The sequence below is a fragment of the Gossypium hirsutum genome, chromosome D05, assembly GCF_007990345.1.
Source record: "Gossypium hirsutum isolate 1008001.06 chromosome D05, Gossypium_hirsutum_v2.1, whole genome shotgun sequence".
Lineage (NCBI taxonomy): Eukaryota > Viridiplantae > Streptophyta > Magnoliopsida > Malvales > Malvaceae > Gossypium > Gossypium hirsutum.
The window spans coordinates 10725591-10741121 of record NC_053441.1 but is presented as its reverse complement, the minus strand read 5'-3'; the positions used below and the strand labels follow the sequence as shown (position 1 = coordinate 10741121).

At 33.9% G+C, this 15531-nt stretch overlaps 1 pseudogene; it reads left to right on the top strand.

Moving 5' to 3' along the window:
- The first annotated feature begins 4934 nt into the window (after positions 1–4934).
- On the top strand, positions 4935–12805 carry LOC107906469 (pleiotropic drug resistance protein 1-like; annotated as a pseudogene).
- Positions 12806–15531: the final 2726 nt, after the last annotated feature.

Sequence of the window (15531 nt, the reverse complement as noted above, 5' to 3'; positions counted from 1 at the left end):
GCACTAATCAATACTGCTCCGGGTAAGTTGATAGAAAAGAATGATGCGTAAGCCCTTAGTTGAGGAATCCATGAGTGAGTTGAATGAAACATTCGAGATAGTTGAGGGACACATTAATAACCTAAACTCGATGAAAGAGCAACTTGAGGAATATGTTGCAGAGGCCTTTAGTTCCAATATGGACACATTACAAATGCTCTTTAATATTACTTCGGGTAAGTTGACAGAAAAGAATGATGCTCTCGAAGCCACATTGACGATTTTAAAGGAAAAAAACGAAGCCACAGTGACAACTTTGAACACAAAAATCAAGGAGCTCAAGGGAGAGCTCGCTGTGGGTAAAAAGGTGTTGGGTGCAACACTGAGCCATAAGATTGATGTCCCCAAATCGGAGAAGTTTAAGGGGCAAGATTCGTGAGGAAAGTGGACAACTTCTTGTGGAAAATGGAGTAATGCTTTCGTGCCGTGGGCATTAAAGATTACGATTTGCTTCCATTCATTTTACTAATGTCACTCTTTTGTGGTGACGTCGTAGGTCCATAGATGAAAAGAAATGTGGGATCGAAATTGGGACTTGGGTGAAGTTCCAAAAAGAGTTCAAGGGGCAATAGTCACTCACACCTAATGCTGTTCCGACCCGTTATGTAAGATCCAATCTAGTAACTTATCGATTTGCTAAAGATTGGCAAGAGTAGAATGACTTAGCCAGAGCTTGCTTACACAAGACAAGTAAGCACAATAAGAAGTGGGCTGATCAGAATTGCAGGGTTGTGTAGTTTCAGGTTGTTGACGTAGTCCTTGCTAAATTACACTTGATTTTGCGCCACATTGGCTTGCACAAGGGGCTTGTACGACAGTATGAAGGACTTTTTAGAGTTTTGAAGAAAGTAGGCAAAGTGGCCTACAAACTAGAGGTGCTAGCAAAATTCAAGGTTTATTTGGTGTTCCATGTTAGTATGCTTAAGCCTTTCCACAAGGATCAGGAGGATCCAAATCCAGGCAAGTCTAAACGAGCGCCAATAGGGGTAAAGGTGTAATACCCCCTACCCGTATTCGTCGCTGAAATAGGGTATGAGGCATTACCAAATTTTACCGAATAAATTTTTTGTTATTACGAGTTAAATACTATTCATTTATCGAAACATGTCATCACGTCCCTTGGATGGGCCTCTGAAGCCCAAAACATACATCGAGACCAAACCGGGATTAAATCGAAACCATAAGAAATTTTTTTCGTAAAATCCCAAAGTCTTTTTTTTATGAACTCAATATAACCCATTTATAAATATCTAATCTTCCCTGCAATTTTTAAACCGAGACCAATCTAACACAACCAATCCATTTCAACATATTTTCAAGATAAATTTAACATATTCATAAGATAATATCATCACATACCAAAATCAAAATTTGTTAGCCATACCAACGGCTAACCATACATTCATTTCACATTAACATTTACTTTACTAGCTTATACATGCCATTGATTTTCAAAACAAAGTTTCTTTATATACCGAGATCTTGAGGTTGATAATGTGATGCGTCTCCGACCAAATCCAACCTCTGAGCTCTTAACACTACAACACAGGGGAAAAGGAAACAGGTAAGCACTTTGTGCTTAGTAAGCTCATGTAACAAGAATTATACTTACCTAATATTTTCAATACAATGCAATAAACATTAATACATCCATTCAATGCATTATTCCATTAACATGAACAAACTCAACATTCAAGTTAGTTCAATAATTTTCATGTATCAATAATATATATACTATGATTGATGAGCTCATCAATACCATGATTTCCATCTTATTGTTATTTTTTCATATTTATCCCATTGAATTTCTCGGAATTTCGATGGATTTTCAGAGGTACACTTTAGTGTAGAATTTCGGGTCCGTCAATTCATATTCATGTGCACACATTTCCATTTCAGAGAGCACACTCCCGCGAACCTCATCCTTACAGCGGGATTACTAGTCCAAGCTAAATCTCCTATAATATAAACTCATAGAGTATTGTCGGGATTACCAATCCATGCTAAATCTCCTGCAATGACAATTACTCTAATACATTAGATCTGAATTACCAGTCCAGGCTAAATTCAGACCCTAATTCGGATTACCTGTCCGGGCTAAATCCATTTTCTATATATTCTCCGGGAGGGCTATATCAGGATAGGATCACCCGTCCAGGCTAGATCCTTTTTACCGTCAATTCATTTTTAGAGATCTATCGAATTTTCCTTCTATTCAACTGGGATTTCTTCCCATTTTTATCAAATATATCAATGTTTGATCAATTTTCATATAATGAACATTCAAATCATATTCACATCAATAACAAACATTTCAAGCATTTAAGAATATAATTCAAGTTACACGAACTTACCTCGATACTTGTTCGTAAACAAAAATCTACTAATCCTGAACTTTTTCTTTTCCTCGATCTAGCTTCGTATTTGAATTTTTTGGATCTAAATAAATAAATTTAATCATTAATCTAGTACATTTCATGTTCATATGTAATATTCTCTATAATTCCATTATTATTTATAGTGCATCCAAAACTGACTCATTGAGTCATAGTCACTAAATTATTTATATCTTGAGCTACAGAACTCCAAATTAAGATCTGCTAATTTTCTCCAAAACTAGACTCACATATCTTCTTACCATAAAATTTTCAGAATTTTTTGTTTAGCCAATAAGTATAGTTTATTCTTTAAATTTTTCCCTATTTCACTATTTGACAGTTCCGACCCCTCTTCACTAAAAAATAATTATCTCATTGTACAGAATTCGGATGATATTATCGTTTGTTTCTTTTGAAAATATACTAATTAAGGATTTTAAACATATAAATTTAAGCCCCTAATTATTTTTCTCCAATTTTTGATGATTTTCCAAAGTTAAAACAGGGGAACCCGAATTCATTTTGACCTTGTCTCAGAAAATCTATTATATCTCATGATTTACAATTACATTGCTTACACTGTTTCTTTTATAAGAAACTAGACTCAATAAGCTTTAATTTCATATTTTATTAATCCTCTAATTCTATCTCTACAATTTTTGGTGATTTTTCAAATTTAGACTACTGCTGCTGTCCAAAACTGTTTTAGTGCATGATGTTAATTACCATTTTTTCCCTAAGCTTTCAATAAATGATAATTTCATCCCTGCTCAATTAACCTCTCAATTGAGCTGATTTTTCTCAATTAACACTTTGTTATATCACTTTAAACTACTTTATAACCTTTGGAAATCAGAATTTTAGCACTAGACTTTGATTCCAAACATTTTTCACAATTAGGTTCTACAAATCAATTTCTATTGAAATTACCTAATAAAATCATCTCATAAACAAATTAAAGCTTAAATTTCATGCTATTTCTTCATAAAATTCTAGCACATATTCATAGCAACTTTCAATTTCATTCATAAAATCAAAAACTAATGAATTTAGTAATCGGACCTAGTTGTAAAAGTCTTAGAAACAAAAAAAATTACAAGAAAAAGGCAAGGAATGGCTCACTTGGTGCAAAAAATTATGAAGTACCAGCTTGAATAAACCCCTAGGACGTTTTTGGCCAATGATAATGAAGAAAATATGAAGAGAATTCTAGATATTCCAATTTGGTCATATTTTTATGTTAGTAAAATTTGTTATTTTCTCATTTTACCCTTATTTCACCAATTCCCTTGATTTTTCTCAGCTTATGCGGCCTAAAATATCTCTTTTTAGGCTTATTTGCAATTTATGTCCCTCCTCATTTAAAAATTGAGCTATTTAATCCTTCTAGTAACTTTTACACATTTTTTAATTTAGTCCTTTTCACTTAATTGACTACCCAAACATTAAAATTTTCGAACGAAATTTTAATACCATATTACTAACATTTTATAAATATTTATAAAAATATTTTTGACTCGTTTTTACGAGATCAAGGTCTCGATACCTTATTTTTACCCAATTTCTTCAATAATTTCTTTTTCTAACTAACCACTAAATCGGTAAAATTCTTCTATATTTTCATACAATTTTCCTATCATATCAATATTCATGCACAAATATTAAAATAAATTTATCTTTAAATCGGATTTGTGGCTACGAAACCACTGTTCCGATAACCTTGAATTTAGGCCGTTACAAAAGGTCTCCTATGATCGTGATGTTGAATGCATCATGACAAACCGAGTGATTTGGTGGAAGTATTATAGGCCGAGGCATTAGTACCTTGTTTGACTGAAGGGACTTCTCGATGGTGAGGCTAGTTGAGAACTTTTCGAGGCTTTATGACAGTTTTAAGAGAAGATAGATCAGTTCCACATCGAGGACGCGATGAGGCCGTCAGAAGAACATGTGGGGGAGAATGTCACGGGTTGCATAAAGGAACTCGTAACTGATGCTCACATTTTAAGCCCTTCATGTTCCTTTGGAAAGAGACTTAATGCCCATCTACTTGGATCCTGATTAAAATGTAAACAGCCTAGTAAATTGTATTTTTACCAGGTTTCATGCCACTAGTGCAATTTCCTAGTTTATATGTAGCTTGATCAAATGACTACGTCTCTTCATTTCTATATTTTAACAACAACAGTTGATTTAAAAAGAATCTCACGGATCTTATTATAATAAGTCACATTTTAGACATTAGAAATAATTTATTTTAATTTTATAAATAAATAAAAAGTTTGAATTTGAGATACTAAAGGATTATTCGAAAAAATAATATCCTAAAAATAATCAAAATAGTTGATGTTTGAACAATCAATCAACCAAATTAGTTGTAAATAATTTTTTTTTCACGGTAACAGAAAATATTTTTGTTTGAAATTAAAGAGTGATGAATGCACAGCTAAAAAAGTTATGTGGAATATATGTTTAAGGGATCCCATGATTAACAACTTGGAACAAAACAAGAGTCTAGCAGCTCCAACGATTTCCTTGGCAACTTCAACCGGCTACAGAGAAATTTGAAGTCTTGCCCATCCAACTTCGTTAAAAAGGTTTTAGTCGTGGAAGGTGCTAAAAAGAGGAAAGGGGAATTTTGCTTCACTGTACTTTCTTTTAAAGTCAACCGAGGTATGCCGTGAAAATGAACTGTTGAAGAAATACGTGGGCACAGAAAGAGCCAGAATAACGAGGCAGGTGATTTTCATTCTTTTTTATGCTACTCATCTCAACATTATTATTATTTTTTTTGAATTTTGACAAAAAAAAAAAAACTTTGAACCTCCCATATAACAAAGAACAAAATATAAAAAAAATAATTAAAAAAGAACCCGCCATATGATTTTAAAGTTCTAGCTAATAATATAACCTTATAAATATCACAAACCTCCAGTTTTCTTGCTACAGCATCAGCTTATTCCTCAACCCTCATACTGGTTTAATGGTTTTTGTTATTTTAGTTTCAAAACACTTCACATTTTCTTCTCAATGTTCAAAGACAAAGAGTCTGATAACAAAAGGATACCGAACTTCTAATACTCCATTTATCGTTATTATTTTGTTTTGATTCATTGACTTGAGCTGGGGGGAACGCGAAAGTTTTGAAATTGTATTGGTGGGAGTTGGGAGTTGGTGGTAATGGAGACCGGAGATATTCTTAAAGCGAGTAATAGTTTACGGGGAAGTTTACGAGCAGGAAGTTTGAGATCAGGAAGCTCTTCCATATGGAAAAACAGTGGGGTGGACGTGTTTTCAAGGTCTTCTCGAGAAGAGGATGATGAAGAAGCTTTGAAGTGGGCTGCTATTGAGAGACTACCAACTGTTGCTCGTCTCAGGAAAGGTATATTGACTAGCTCTCGAGGTGGTGCCAATGAAATTGATATTGTTAACCTTGGATGGCAAGAAAGGAGGACTATACTTGAGAGGTTGGTTAAAGTTGCTGACGAAGATAATGAAAGGTTCTTGTGGAAGTTCAAGAACCGTATAGATAGGTATGAAGTTTTTCTGTTATTTTCTTTTTACTAGAAAAAAAAATGGAAAGAAGCATTTTCTTTTCTTTTTTTTATGATTCGAGGGAAAGACTTGAATGACACAAAAGAAGACAGAGTTTGTCTAATTGAGATCCTGTTCTCGCGTATCAGTAATCATTTACATTCGAATTTTTTTTTCTTCTAATTTTCAGGGTTGGCATCGAGCTTCCCACAATCGAAGTCAGATTTGAAAATATAAATATTGAAGCTGAAGCTTTTGTAGGAACCAATGCTTTGCCTTCATTCCTTAATTTCATTACTAGCATATTTGAGGTACCAACCTGGAGAATCATAATTAATTCATCATTTTACAACTTTTTGTTTAGGATTCTTATTAACCTTTTACTTTGTTTTGTGACTAAAGGGCTTGTTGATAAATATGGGTATTCTTTCGAGTAGAATGAAAAAGCTGACCATCCTCAAAGATGTTAGTGGTATGATTAAGCCTGGCAGGTAAACTTGGTCATCTTTTCTCTCATCAAACACATGAATTTAAAATTTTCTTCTAAAATAAAAAGTTGGGCCATCCTGGAATTAATCAATGATTAGTCTTTTCATGTATATATTATAGGATGACATTGCTTTTGGGTCCTCCAAGTTCCGGAAAAACCACTCTCTTGTTGGCTCTGGCTGGGAAGCTTGATCCTGCTCTCCAAGTGCTCTACAAAATTCACTATTTCCTTTCTATGCTTCTTGTTTTTTGCATTGTGTTCTGCCTTTGCTTTAGTTTCTAATTTGGAAGTGAAAATTCTGTTGCAGTTTTCGGGGTCTGTGACGTACAATGGGCATACCATGAACGAGTTTGTGCCTCAGAGAACTGCTGCCTATATCAGTCAATATGATCTTCACATAGGAGAAATGACCGTGAGGGAAACTTTGGCCTTCTCTGCAAGATGCCAAGGGGTTGGAACCCGATATGGTTAGTTTGATTGGTTTCTATCCCTTCTGAGTTTCTCTTTTGACCTTTTGATGGAAATGTTATCACTTGTTTTTATTTATTTATTCATTTATTATTATTTTATTATTATTATTATTATTATTATTGTGATAATGATGATTATGATGATGATGCTGTAAATCTTCAAAGAATGAAATCTTGTTGTCTTGGGCGTTTACAGATATGTTGTCAGAGTTGTCCAGAAGAGAGAAACAAGCAAACATTAAACCTGATCCTGATATTGACGTCTTCATGAAGGTAAGAACCATGAAGTCATTGTAATGCTAAATATGAACATCTTGTATACCTCTCTCGCAAAAGACTGTCTTGTTTACATTTTGAAAGGTGTCTTGCAAAATTAGTTTCATATGTTCAACGATAATTTTCTCCCAAATATAATTGATTGAAAATCAGAAATATAATATAAGTTAAAAGAGTAAATGTATCTGACGGGAATCTTTATTATAAAGAATCTTGTATTCATCCTGATTTGCTTTGCCATAACATTTCAGGCAGTAGCAACAGAAGGACAGGAAGCAAATGTAATCACTGATTATATTATGAAGGTAATGTTACAGAAACTGAAGTACATTAAAATCTATTCAAGAAGAACTAACATGATAAGTTCTTAACTTATTGAAATTCTTTGATTTAAATTTTGCAGATTTTAGGACTGGATATGTGTGCAGACACTTTGGTAGGAAATGAAATGTTGAGGGGTATATCTGGAGGACAAAAGAAGCGTGTCACAACAGGTAGTTCATGAATTCAATTACACCATTTATTCCATTATCAGGGTAGACAAAATTTCTTATCATCAAAATCTAATATGTCATTGCCAATGCAATTAGGTGAAATGCTGGTAGGACCAGCCAGGGCACTGTTTATGGATGAGATATCTACTGGTCTGGACAGCTCTACTACATTCCAAATTGTGAACTGCCTCAGGCAAACTGTTCACATTCTTAATGGAACTGCACTCATCTCCCTTCTACAGCCAGCTCCAGAGACTTACAATCTTTTTGATGACATTATTCTCCTTTCTGATAGCGTGATAGTATATCAGGGTCCTCGCGAACATGTGGTGAGCTTTTTCGAATCTATGGGCTTTAAGTGCCCTGAGAGAAAAGCTGTGGCTGATTTCTTGCAAGAGGTAAGTCTTGACAAATTTTCATTCCCTTGTTCATAGAGACAAACTTACTCTTCTGTCACATTAACATTGCTAATTTCAGGTTACATCAAGGAAAGATCAAATGCAGTATTGGGCACGTAAAGATCAACCTTACAGGTTTATCACGGCCAATGAATTTGCTGAGGAATTCCAGTCATTCCATGTGGGAATGAAACTTGGAGAGGAACTTGGAACTCCGTTTGACAAAACAAAGAGCCACCCAGCTGCTTTGACAACAAAAAAATATGGTCTTGGGAAATGGGAGTTGCTAAAAGCTTGCTTTGCAAGAGAACTTCTGTTAATGAAGAGAAACTCTTTCGTCTACATCTTCAAGATTATACAAGTGCGTACTAATCATTTTTAAACTCTCTAGTCTGTACTGCAATTATCGTGCTTTAAGGGTCTTGACTAACTCCTTTTTTTATTCATTTCTTTTCTTGTTTGTGCTACTAGCTCACAATAGTGTCCTGTATTACCATGACACTCTTTTTGAGGACTGAGATGGATCGAGATTCAGTTCAAGGAGGAAGCAACTATATGGGGGCCTTGTTTTTTGGTATGATTTTTCTCATGTTCTATGGAATGCCTGAGCTTTCTATGACCATTACTCTGCTCCCTGTCTTTTACAAGCAAAGAGACCTCCTATTCTTTCCTCCATGGGCCTATGCTTTACCATCATGGATTTTGAAGATCCCTATGACACTTATAGAAGTTTCTGTGTGGGTATTCATTACCTACTACGTTGTCGGATTTGATCCTAATGTTCAAAGGTAGAAAAAATAAATGACAACACATATATCTTATGCACTTTAATAGTAATATACAAAGTTTCTTGCTCATTAGCTCTGATTCAAGTTGACGTGGAAGTAAAATTTTTGGCACAGGTTCGTAAGACAGTTCCTCCTCCTTGTTCTCATTAGCCAGACAGCTGCTTCATTATTTAGGTTCATTGCATCAGCCACTAGAAACATTATTGTTGCCAACACTTTTGGGACATTTTCTTTACTTGTACTTTTTGCATTAAGTGGCTTTGTCCTGGCACGAGGTATAATAATAAGTCCAAAAATTTTTTTTTAATGAAAGTTAAGCTTTAAACAGTTTTAACATACCTTTTATGTTTAATGCTACAGAGGACATAAGGGGTTGGTGGATATGGGGTTACTGGATTTCGCCTTTGATGTATGGGCAAAATGCATTGATGGTTAATGAGTTCCTCGGGCACCAGTGGAGTCGAGTAATGCTTTTGGAAGTTGAAATGTCTATAATTTGTGGTTTTTCTCTTAAAAATATGCTGATCTTTTTATGCTTGCTTTCATATTGAAGGTCCCTCCAGGCTCAAACGAATCGATAGGACTTCAAGTTTTAAAGACTAGAAGTTTCTTCCATGAATCATATTGGTATTGGCTCGGAGTAGGGGCGTTGGTTATATTTGTAGTATTGTACAACGTTTTCTTTACTCTGGCTCTTACCTATCTAAAGCGTGAGTATAGCTTACCTACTAAAATTTATGCCTCTTTGGTAGGGAGAGCTAATATTTTATTCTTTTTCTTCAAATAAATATGTAGCCTTTGAGAAGAATCGAGCTGTAATATCTGAAAAACCCCAAAGCAATGATCAAGCCAATGGTGTTGGTGGAAGCATTCAGTTAGCAGACCATGAAAATAGCTCAAGTCATGTAAACGGATCAGGTACGGAAAGCTCATATAGATTTGGATTGGTGTGTTTGTGTACAAGCCATAGTATGTGCAACATTAATTTAATTGACATGCAGAGCTCCAAGATGACATTCAAAGAAGCACCTCCTCATCCAAGTCCTTTTCTTTGTCTGACGCAACTCTTAGGATCAATGGCAAAAAGAAAAAGGGAATGGTTCTTCCATTTGAGCCGCACTCTCTCACTTTTGAAGACATTTATTATTCTGTTGATATGCCACAGGTAACATAAGGTTCCATGTACAAATACCACATACGTTCAATTGTTCAGATATGTGAGAGTTCCTTGATTGAATTGAAATTTTGTAGGAAATGAAAGAACAAGGTATCACTGAAGATGACAGATTGGTGCTATTGAAGGGTATTAGTGGTGCATTCAGACCAGGTGTTCTCACAGCTCTAATGGGTGTTAGTGGTGCTGGTAAAACCACTCTAATGGATGTGCTTGCTGGCAGAAAAACTGGTGGTTATATTGAGGGGAACATTACAGTTTCAGGTTTCCCCAAGAAGCAAGAAACTTTTGCTCGAATATCTGGATACTGTGAACAAAATGACATTCATTCTCCTCATGTCACTGTGTATGAATCCTTAGTTTATTCCGCTTGGCTACGATTAGCCAATGACATTGACGCTGAAACCAGAAAGGTTAAGATTTATGAAACCCTAAGCTGTTTCAAGTCTCTTATTTTACTTTGTTACATGCTAGAGTTTTTAAGTCACTTTATCTAGGATAAAACCCAGAACAAAAGAGCCCAATAAAAACCACAATTTTCCTATGGATTATGTTGATGGTTTTATCTCAACATATGTTTTTCAGATGTTCATAGAAGAAGTCATGGAGCTTGTGGAACTGGATTCATTAACGCATGCCATAGTTGGTTTACCCGGTGTAAACGGTTTATCAACGGAGCAGCGAAAGAGGCTTACGATTGCAGTCGAGCTTGTGGCAAACCCTTCTATCATTTTCATGGATGAGCCAACTTCAGGGCTTGATGCAAGGGCTGCTGCAATTGTTATGAGAACAGTTAGGAATACAGTGGACACTTGAAGAACAGTTGTGTGTACCATCCATCAACCAAGTATTGACATATTTGAAGCGTTTGACGAGGTGAAGAACATAAAAAGTTAGATTTCAAAAGGAGTGGCTTCGTTTTTTGTTGGTTCTTTTTGTAATAACCTAACTAATATATAATTGCAATTGTAGCTATTCCTTATGAAACGTGGAGGACAAGAAATCTATGTGGGGCCATTAGGACACCATTCTAAATATCTTATCAAATATTTTGAGGTGAGATGAAATGAAAGACAATACTGAATTCATTTCTGAGTTCACATGAAAACTATATCTAACATTATGATGTTCCTGTTTTGTAGGGAATTCAAGGGGTTAGCAAAATCAAAGATGGCTACAATCCCGCAACTTGGATGTTGGAAGTTACGGCGTCAGCGCAAGAGTTATCTTTAGGTGTTGATTTTGCTGATATCTACAAAAACTCAGACCTATACAGGTAATAAATAACCAGATTCAACTAATTACTTTAGTTTAGCACATATAAGACATATATGTGGCCTATTTATCTTAGCTACCTTGAATTTGCTACTGAGGCATGTCATTTGTTCAGGAGAAACAAAGCTCTTATTGAAGATTTAAGCAAACCTGCTCCTGGTGCAAAGGAACTCTATTTCGCAACACAGTACTCCCAACCATTCTTGAGTCAGTGTGCGGCTTGTTTATGGAAGCAACATTGGTCATACTGGCGCAACCCCCCGTATACTGCCGTAAGATTCCTCTTTACAACAGCCATAGCATTGATGTTTGGGACGCTGTTCTGGGACCTTGGGTCAAAAACGTAAGCAATAATACAATTACAAAAGCTCAGGCTTCAATACTGGTTTTCAGCAGTCAGCTTCAAGTATCTAATTGTCTCTACCTCGTAAATTACAGGAAAAAAATACAAGATCTGTCCAATGTAATGGGTTCAATGTACGCTGCTGTTCTTTTCATCGGTATCCAAAACTCTTCATCTGTGCAGCCTGTTGTGTCGGTAGAAAGGACAGTCTTTTATAGAGAAAGAGCTGCCGGAATGTATTCTGCGATGCCATATGCCATTGGACAGGTAAGTAATTTTCTCATTTCGAAGAGTAGGTGAAATCGTGAAGAAAGTTGTACGTGCATTGTAATTGCCTCCACATTTGGCCACTGCAGGTCTTAATAGAGATACCTTATATTTTTGTTCAAGCTTCTGTGTATGGCCTTATAGTGTATTCCATGATCGGATTCGAATGGACCGCTGCTAAGTTCTTCTGGTATATCTTCTTCATGCTTTTCACCTTACTTTACTTCACCTTCTATGGCATGATGGCTGTTGCTGTCACACCAAACAGCCACATTGCAGCCATAGTATCCTCAGCATTCTACGGATTATGGAATCTCTTCTCAGGTTTCATCATCCCACGACCTGTATGTGCTACTTTTATATAATTTGAAATCTTTTTTCTTTTCTTTTTTTTTCAATACAAAGAAGACCAAAGCCTATAAGCCAACAGGATTAAACCTGGGGTTTAGGTTATACACAAATACTGAGTGCAAACTTTATTCTCACTCGTTTCAATCATTCACCATTTACAGAGTATGCCAGTATGGTGGAGATGGTACTATTGGATTTGTCCAGTATCTTGGACCTTGTACGGATTGCTTGTTTCACAATTTGGAGATATAAACGAATTGCTTGAAGATGGAAACAATGAGACAGTGAAGCAGTACTTGAGAAATTATTATGGTTTCAGACATGATTACCTGGGATTAGTTGCTGCTGTGATTATTAGTTTCGCAGTTCTCTTTGGAACAATCTTTGCTGTGGCCATAAAGATGTTCAATTTCCAGAGACGATAGAATTTTTTGGTTTTATTCTAATAAAATCAATGCTATTTGAATTTTATGCATTTATTACAAGGTCCAAATTCTAATAAAATCAATGCTATATGAATTTTATGAACCAATGTACACCTTTTTAGATGTAAAAAGTTTATGGTTTGATTGCTTCTCTAGCGGGTGAAGATGAAACAAATTCGGCCCAAATTTTTATGCTCTCATTTTACTCTCTGTTGTATTAGCTTCTTTTTTAATGAATTTTATTTTCTTTCAAAAAAAATTACTTAAAATAATTCAAGACTCTAACGAAAATTTATGATTCGTTTTAATGGTTTATATTTCAAAGTTTAAGGAAAACATTGTTATCTTTTTTTATTGAGAAAAATAAATGTTGAATGAAGACACACATTAATTTTCATGAGAATTTTTTTTATTTTTCTGCACTTTTTAGGTTTTTTTTTTAATTTTCATGTTAGCTAATTTTACAAATATTCATCTATTTTCATATATGGTTTTGTTTTATTTTTATTTCTTTTTTAGCTTTACAAGGTTCAAGTTCTAAAAAACCAGTATATGAACTCTCACCAAATTTGCTTTGAAGAGATTGAATTCTGAAAAATAATTCTAGAATAAGTAAAAACTTTATTTTTTTTTTCATATGAAGCAATTTTACTATTGTTAATAAAACTTTATATAAATCTTTCAAAAAATAATTCTTAACAAAATTAATATATCAATACATTCACACTTTGTTTTGAAATAAAAAAAAAAGGTTTACATTTATCAATTTTGCCTGTTTTTTTTTGTCTTCTTCAGAAATTCATGGCTTAAATAGAAATGAAAATACTTTTCGTTGTTTAGTGTTCATAAGAAAATTGTTTACTACTATTTTCTAAACATAAATTAATTTTTTTAATTTTAAAACCATAGTTATAAGTTAACAAAATATAATTATAAACATTTACAAACTTGAGACCGCGGACACCTAATTATCAAATTCAATAATGCTAATTTTTTTAATACTGTGCAATCAATTTTTTAGGCATTAAAAATTATTAGAAATTAAATGTTGAATGAATGTCATGAGGGGTTTAGGCATTAAATGTAGAATTAATGTTGATTATTATTTTTTTTGAATGTTGAATGGAGAGTATTGGTGGTGCATTATTCATGTTTTTTTATTAGAAATTAGTAAGGGCCATTTAGGCATTAAAAAGTTAGAGATAGGGATAGATAATTGAAATTTTTTAATTACGTATTTTAAATTTTATTATTCCATTTTAATTGTTTGTGTTTAAATTGTTATTTTTTCCAAATGAATTTATTTATGCTTAATTTACCAACTTTTTTTATTGTAATAATTTAGTAATTTTATTTCAATATTTGTAACTTTTAAAAAAAACTATATTCCAAGAATTTATATACACGAAAATGTATATAAAAAGTTTAAATAGTAAACTTATGTTTTCAAAGGAAAAGGTAACTAAAAAATAAAATATTTTTAGTATTATTCAAAAAATTAATATATGCTATTATATCTATATGTATCAATATCTATATATATATTAATATCATACTTTTCTTTTTCTTTTTTCTAAATTGATTGGTTTCTTTAGCTTTACTAAATATATTATTATCACAAATTTTTTATAACCCTTTCCCACAACAGTCCTTTTCCAATTATTTAATACATTTCAGTAACTTTTATGTTATTGTCACATAATTTGGGTAATTTTTTTACTTGAACCTCAAACACTAAATCATGAATCCTAGTCTTGAATTCTGAACCCTAAACCTCAAACTCAAATGCTAAATCTTATAAGATTTAGGGTTTGAGTTCGGAAAGTTTAAGGTTCAAGGCTCGAAATCAAGGGTTTGGAGTTCGTGGTTCAAGGTTCGAGGTAAAAAACTACCAAAATCATGTATCTTATGAAAATAGCACATTTATGACAGCGTCATTGGACGAGCATTTATTAAATAGCTTTCATAATGGTATGTATTCAGGGGAGTTCAGTTATGATACAATAGTGGAATGATTTCATGATTAAATAATTAATAGGTGAAAAGTTGGAATCTAATTATAAATTATTTATGTTGTAATTATATATATGCAATTGATTTCTCTGCTAACTTGTTGAAATTAGAAATAAATTGCATGTAGAACCAAATAAATAGAAATGAATGGAAATGATAAAGTTAGATTTACTAATTGTCTGCATTATGAAATTATAGGAAAAGAATACAAGACCTGTCCAATGCAGTGGGTTCAATGTAAACGCTGCTTCTGTGCAACCGGCTATGTCGGTCGAAAGGACAATTTTTTATAGAGAAAGAGCTGCTGGAATGTACCCTGCAATGCCAAATGCCATTGCACAGGTAAGTAATTTTCACATTTTGAAGAGTAGTTGAAATGGTTAAGAAAGTTGTAGGCACATTATAATTGACTCCACATTTTGCCACTGCAGGTGTTAATAGAGATACCTTATATTTTTGTTAAAGCTTTTGTGTATGGCATTATAGTGTATGCTATGATCGGATTCGAGTGGACCATTGCTAAGTTCTTCTGGTATCTCTTCTTTATGTTCTTCACCTTACTTTACTTCACCTCCTATGGCATCCAATTCTGTTGGATGCCACTGCATAAACCAATAGGATTAAACCCCGGGTTGAGGTCTTGGTATCTTTAGCATATACATATATACACACAAATCCTGAGGACTAACTAAATTCAAATGTGCACCAATTACAGAGTATGTCAATATGGTGGAGGCGGTACTACTGGATTTGTCCGGTTTCTGGGACCTCGTATGGATTGGTTGTTTCACAGTTTAGAGATATAACATACATGTT